Here is a 7,235-nt window from a genome sequence, read left to right on the forward strand (position 1 = left end):
GCCGACTCTGTCCACACCTTTGGGGACCCCTGGACCTGCTGGGGTTGGACCCCAGCACTGAGTGGTTGTTGGGCAAAAAGAAAAATCATTGTTCTACTTTCTGCTGTATGTAAAGAAAGCTTCTTCCTGCTGGGTTGTGTTAAATTAGGTGCCATGAATGGTATGTCCATGAAATCACTCCTTTTGTGATTCCTGACTCCATTTTGAATCAAGTTTTCCTTTATTCATTTTCACACAACTAAAATTATAAATCTTTCATTTTTTTATTTTAAAAAATTTTTGTTTTTTATTTTTTGTAAATTATAAATATTTTACAAGAAAGCCTAGCAGAAAGTATTAGTTATGTTGAGATAAACAAAAATTTCTTAAAGCATAAACTGAAATAAAAGATATAAACTATAAAAAGAAAAACCAATACATTTGACTTTACTAAAATTAAAAGCTTTTGCTCTTTAAAAGCTTTAAGATAATGGAAAAACAGTCCAGTCACAGATGGGGAGAAAGTGTTCTCAAAATATGTATTTGACAAAGCACTCGTATGTGGAATAAATATAAAAATTTTATAACTCAATAATAATGACAGCCCACTTAAAACAGACAAAAGATTTGCTCAGATATACTAGCTTTTGCTATAGTAGCTTTCTTCATAATAGCTCCAAACTGGAAATAACTACAAAGACCAGGAGCAGGTAAACAGGTTGACAAAATATACATAATGGAATGCTACTTAGCAATAATGAGTGAACAACTGATACAACAATATGGATGAATCTCTAAACAATGATGCTGAATGAAAGAACTGCTAGGAAACACAAATGAATCTATTATGACAAAATAATCAGAGGTTTCCTAAGGATGTGTCTCTTCCTCACAGAGGAAAGAAGCAAGAATAGATAACAAAGGAGCCCAAGAAAACTGGTGTGTGTGATGTTCATTATTTAGACTGTGGTAATAGTTTTAGGAGTATATAGTAAAACAAAACTTACAAATTGTATACTTTACACTTTGCGGTTCATTGTATGTCACATACCTAAATAAAACTGCAGAAAGAGCTAAAATATATAATACTGTTTTTAAACTTCTTGTAAAGGTGTTTTTGTAATATGTTTATACATATTCACCTTTGTATAATAACCCATCGTATGACTGTGACACAGTGAATTTATCCATTTTCCTGTTGATGAATGTTTAGGTTGCTCTTGGTTTTTTACTTTACAGAGAGTGCTGCTGTTAATATACCTATATGTTTCCCTGTGCACACATATGGGAGGGTTTCCAAAGTAGACCCCCAGAGTAGAGTTGTTGGGTCATAGCTACACAACCCTGCAACTTTACTAGAACTTCCCCAATTGTTCTTTCAGAGTCATTCAGTTTTGTACTCCCTTTAGCAGTGTATGCAATTTAACCTTGTTTTGTTCTGTCCAATGTCATGTGCCTGATACCGATGAGATGATGAGACCTAGGTTCTTATCTTCTTAAAGGAAAGATTTCAATCAGGAGACAGAGTGCGCGTGACCGGCAACATGCGTCTCTCTCAAAAAAATAAAATTAATGGGAGGAAAAAAGAGACAAAGCACAATAAAGCAAGCAAGAATTTATTGGCCGCAGCAAAAACACACTCGGGACAATGATACAAGGAAGGACGTAGAAGAAACAACAAGAGAGCCTAGGCTGGGCTTCTTTGCTCACTGGACAGTTAGAGAAAAGGGGGCCTTGGAGACAAGTCCAGGGGTTAGCCCAGGATGAGCTGCTGCTGCCCATTGCTCCCCTGTTTGCAAATCTCCTGGGGTCCCTCTGAGGGAAGAAGAGGGGAGGGAAAGGAACGGGGTCCTCTCCTTGGGGAGAGCACTCTTGGGGTCCTTATTTGTGGTAAGGGTATTTATCTCTCTCTTGCAGGTAGAAATTTTAGGGGCAGTTTCAGGGGAGGGTCTCAATAGAATATTCATCAGCTTTCCAGGAGTGCTCGTTCAGGGCCGTGCTCTCCAGTGATTGGTCAGTGCCAGGGCAGGGGGTCATTACTCAATGCCCTTGGTCCTGCATCAGCCACTGCGTCACTTGTCTGGTTTTGCTCCTTTTTTGGGCTAAGAGCTGAAAAACAACTGAGGCCTAGATGTTATCTTTAGGGAGGAAAAGGTCAGAGGGTTTAAACTGGTGACCAGTGATATGCTAGGGGAGGAAAGGTTACCCTGGGGTCAAGGTCTTTGTTTTCCCATTTCTGCCCTTGCTAAGCATTCAGGTCTTTCCACTCTGGTGACCTCTGTACCTGGCCCATCATCTTTGCGCTGCTCATGTTTGTCTGTCTATAACAGGTCTAAAGTAGTAAATTGTTTTAACTTGCATTTTTTAATTATTTGGATAATTAGGTACTTCCTTTTAAGCGTTAATCACTTGAATTTCCACTTCTGGATATTACCTAAAATTTGGTGGGAGGAAAAATGGAGGGACCATCTGAATATTCTCCAGTTATTCCAATATCAGTTGCTGGAAAATTACCATTTTCCCACTGATTTGAAATGCCACCCTTAACATGTACCTGTTTATTCTGTGTGGTTATTTATTTTCTATGTATATATTTCTTTATTTTGTGCTTTAGATCTGTTTAGAAATAAATCCAAGTAACTAAGGGCATTCAGTAAATATTCTGCTTGTCCTTTCTTGCATTGGTAATTTATTCTTTAACTTTTGTAATTCCAGATGATGTCGATGGGAGGGAAAAATCTTTTTTCTCTGCTCTCTTAGGTGCAGTGACTGGGGCCCTGCAAATTAAACTGACACAAGACAGATTAATAGGAGAAAAAAGTTCACTTCAGATACACACGGGAGGCCCTCACAGAAATGACATGAAAAGCAAGTCAGACATAGAGACTTATGTACCATTTCAACAAAGGGAAATACATTTACAGAGAAATGACAAGACAAAAGAAAAGGGTTTTTAGCTTCTAATTGTCCCATGTTGATAAAGTTTAGAATTATTTTATTTTATTTTTAAAATATATTTTTATTTACTTCAGAGATGAAGGGAGAGGGAAGGAGAGAGATAGAAACATCAAGGATGAGAGACGATCATTGATTGGCTGCTTCCTGAATGCCTGCTACTGGGGATCGAGCCCACAACCCAGGCATATGCCCATTACCTTTCAGTCCGCAAGCCCATACTCTATCCACTGAGCCAAACCAGCTAGGGCTAGAGTTATTTTATAAAATTAAAAAATCTTATTAGGATATTCAAAACACTTTTTATTAAAGTATAAGTTATTGAGATTTTAATTGGGAGAAAATTGTATTGGCCAATTAGTTCTGAGGAAACTGATAAGCTTATAATATTGCATCTTCCTATCCAATTATTTGTCTTTTCTTTATCTTAGCAGCTTCATACTTTTCCTGATATGTGTCTGGTACATTCTTAGGTTTTGCCAAAATATATATTTTAAAATTTCTACTGTGAGTATCTTTTTCTTCCATCAGATAGTCTAACCAGCCTTTATTTGTAGCTAGAAAAAAAAACATTTTTGTGTGTGTATTGATTTAGTAATGGGCTATATTTCTGAATTTTCTTGTTAGTAATTTTAAAATTACTTTGATTAAACTTTCCCTTTGTATAGTCATCTTAAAATAATGATAATTTTGTATTTTTTCAATTATTATATTTAGTTCATTCTCTTACTTGGGAAAGAGAGAAATAAATTATAGTTGACCCTTAAACAACACAGAGGTTTGGGGCATCCCCCTCTCCCACAGTAGAAAATCCACATATAAAAATTGACTCCCCCAAAATTTAACAAAGTATCATTCATCAGTATCCAAGGGGATTAGTTCCAGAACCCCTGTAGATACCAAAATTCCAACCCTCAAGTTCTTTATATAAGACTAGAGGCCCGGGTGTGGGGAAGGTCAGTGGAGGGGGTAGAAGCTGATGCTGGGTGGAGGTGGGCAAAGAGGAGAGGGAATGGGGGACAAAAAAAAAAAAAAAGACTAGAGGCCCGGGGCATGAAATTCATGCACTGGTGGGGTGTCCCTCAGCCCAGCTTGCACCCTCTCCAATCTGGGACCCCTTGGGGGATGTCCAACTGCCAGTTTATGCTCGATCCCTGTGGGCCTAAACCACCAGTAGGACATCCCTCTCACAATCCAGGACTGCTGGCTCCCAACCACTTGCCTGCCTGCTAGCCTGATCACCCCCTAACCACTCCCCTGCCAGCCTGATTGATGCCTAACTGCTTCCCTGCCAGCCAGTTGCCCCCAGCTGCCCTCCCCTGCCGGCCCAGTCACCCCCAACTGCCCTCCCCTCCAGGCCTGGTCCCCCCTCAACTTCCCTCCCTCCCCTGTAGGCCCAGTTGCCCCCAACTGACCTACCCTGCTGGCCTGGTTTCCCCTAACTGCCCTTGCCTGCTGGCCTGATTGCCCACAACTGCACTCCCCTGCTGGCTATCTTGTGGTGGCCATCTTGTGACCACATGGGGGTGGCCATCTTTGACCACATGGGGCAGACATCCTGTGAGAGGGCATGATGGTCAATTTGCGAATTACCTCTTTATTATATAGGATAGTGTAGATCAATGCATAAGGTCAGGGCACCTCATATGTAGTTTCCTGAACAGTATTTTCCATCCCTAGCTAGTTGAATCCCCAGATGCTAACCCTGGAAACACAGAAAGCCAATACTATGTTTATTGGGAAAAAAAATCTGTGATAAGTACACCCACCAGATCAAACCTGTGTTGTCCAATGGTCAACTATAATAAGAACACTAAGGTTGCTTAAAGAATGTAGAGCTTAGATGAACCTTGTAAGAATAGTAGTATTTGGACTTGGAAAGAGGGGAGGATGACTGAAATACTTCAACCTGAGCTGTCCTACTTCCCGTTAATGGAAGTTAATTGATAGAACCAATTGGTTGCTCCTGATATTACATTATAGAAAAATTCACATTCTAGTGATTTGGAATGTCCTGTGTTCATAGTAAGAGCTAAAGATAATATTATTTTCTCTATTAACATCACAACTGTCACCTGAAGACTGTCATCACCAAAATTCAATGCCTGGAGTCCCCAATTTGGGATGCGGTGAGGGGAGAGAGACTTACTTTGGTGCAAATGGCTCAATTGTGAGACATCACAGCCAGGGAACGTCACAGCTGTGCTATATGCAGAAAAGGGACATCTAGTCCTACACTTATAATCAGCACTATCTCATTATCCACCATTCATTCTGAGGGTCAGCACAACCAAATACTTAAAAGTCTAAATATACACTTGGATGTGAAATGTGAGTCACATTATTATTGTCAATAAACTTAAAATCTCTGAGAGTCCACAAAATTCTCAAATCTAAGCACTCAAATCCAAGATAAGAATAATACGACATGAATGAGACACCCTTCCCCTCACCCTCAACCCTCCAGCTTTCTGGTCATCATATGAATTAAAGCGAAGTGGTTTTTGTGTTGTTTGTTTACCAGCTTTCTTTCCTCTCTTACACTGTACTACCTTAAGGATTGTATATATCCTTTAATTTTCTCCAGGGAATTGTAAACTCCTAAAGGCCGGAGTGATACCATTATAATGAGCAAGTTATTAATAACGGGAAAGGAGCAAAGGGAAGGCCAGACATTATGGGCATGTCATTTGGGCAGCTTCAACAGGAAGCTGCAACTTTGCACTCCCCGGGGAACCACGGGCCTATTCCTTGCAAAACACTGGGGGAAGGGAGCCAACAAAGGGAAGATACTATATTATACTACATCATGCCCAGTAAAGTTGGGGTGACATAGGGAAGGTACTTGTCTGTCAGTCACACCTGGGAATGAAGATCATTTTGCCAGAATGAGTGTGGCCACTGCAAGTGCACAAAAACTTGGGAAGACATAATCTCCTAAACAAGGAGTTCACTCTCCTGGCTCTCTCGGTGCACTTGGCTCTCTTGTTGCTCTGGTGCTCTTGGGCTCGCTCTTAGATTCCTTGCATTTGCCCATATGGCCCACGCAATGTGGACCTCACACGCAGTGGACTGATGGATTGCAGCAGGAAGCACAATCTAAACTAGCCTGATGATGGACTGGACTCAGCTCCAATGTGGAAAGCAAACTCTGGACACTGGCTCTGATGTTAGCTCTACTGAAGCCCCAGCTACACATCTTCTATGAGGGAAATGGGACTTTGGAAACTCAGGGATTTAATTTCAGGGAAATAAAAATCACTTGTTCTCCCACGAGTCTCAGAAAATTCTTTTTCTTGGGATATGGCAAGAATTCCACTCCCACTAGCAACCAGGGAGAGGCCCTCTTCCTTCCGTTAAGAAGAGCGTTTGCCGTTAGGTGTTTCTATCTCAGCCCCTAGCCTACCATGTATTTGATATGCATTGAGATACCCCTGCAGAAAAGGAGCACCTAGTCTCACTTAAATAAGCACTATCTCATTATCCACCGATAAGTTTTGCATTCTCAGTGACAACTGAATGTTTTCCTTTCCAGCTTCAGTTAGTTTTTTTTAAAAAAATGTTTTTATGTACTTATTTGTTTACAGTAGTAGCTATGTTTTTGTTTTTTACATACATCTTTATTGATTTCAGAGAGGAAGGGAGAGGGAGCCAGGGAAGGAGGGAGGGGGGGTGAGGGAGAAAGAACCACGGATTGCTTGCCTGCGGACCTAGACCAAACCCACATCCTGGAAATGTGCCCTGATCCGGAATCAAACTGGCAATCTTTTGGTGCACAGGACAGTGCTCAACCAACTGAGCCACACTAGCCTGGGTTGCAGCTTTTAAAAGAGGCGGCCAGTCAACTTCAAAACTGCACATGGTGTAGCCCCCAATGGAAATACAGCAGAAGTTCCACCAATCTCACTTTTTACAAATGAGTGCACCCTGGTTTCAGGAAACAAAGGAGTATCTGCGGTGGGGTCGGGTCGGGGTGGCTTTGGGGCTCATGCTTTTCATTTCACTACAGCGCCCCAAGAGAGGAAGGCAAAGCCAGGCTCCAGGGACCATGCTGCCAGCCGGGGCCCCGAGCGTCTTCCCCGGGGTGTCCCGGACGCCCGAGGGAAGAAGCACCCCGGGACCGGGCGCACCGAGCATGTGCGCGCGGGGAGTGGAGGGGGGTGGGGGGATGAGAAGGTCAGTTCAGGCACCGGTTCCGTCACAGCCAATCGGGCGGACAGAGAAGCAGGACATTGTGACGCGCCGAGGCGGGGAAAGCGCCGGGGGGGGGGCAGGACGACCGGTCACTCGGACCCGGGGGC

The sequence above is a fragment of the Myotis davidii genome, unplaced genomic scaffold, assembly GCF_000327345.1.
Source record: "Myotis davidii unplaced genomic scaffold, ASM32734v1 scaffold1, whole genome shotgun sequence".
Lineage (NCBI taxonomy): Eukaryota > Metazoa > Chordata > Mammalia > Chiroptera > Vespertilionidae > Myotis > Myotis davidii.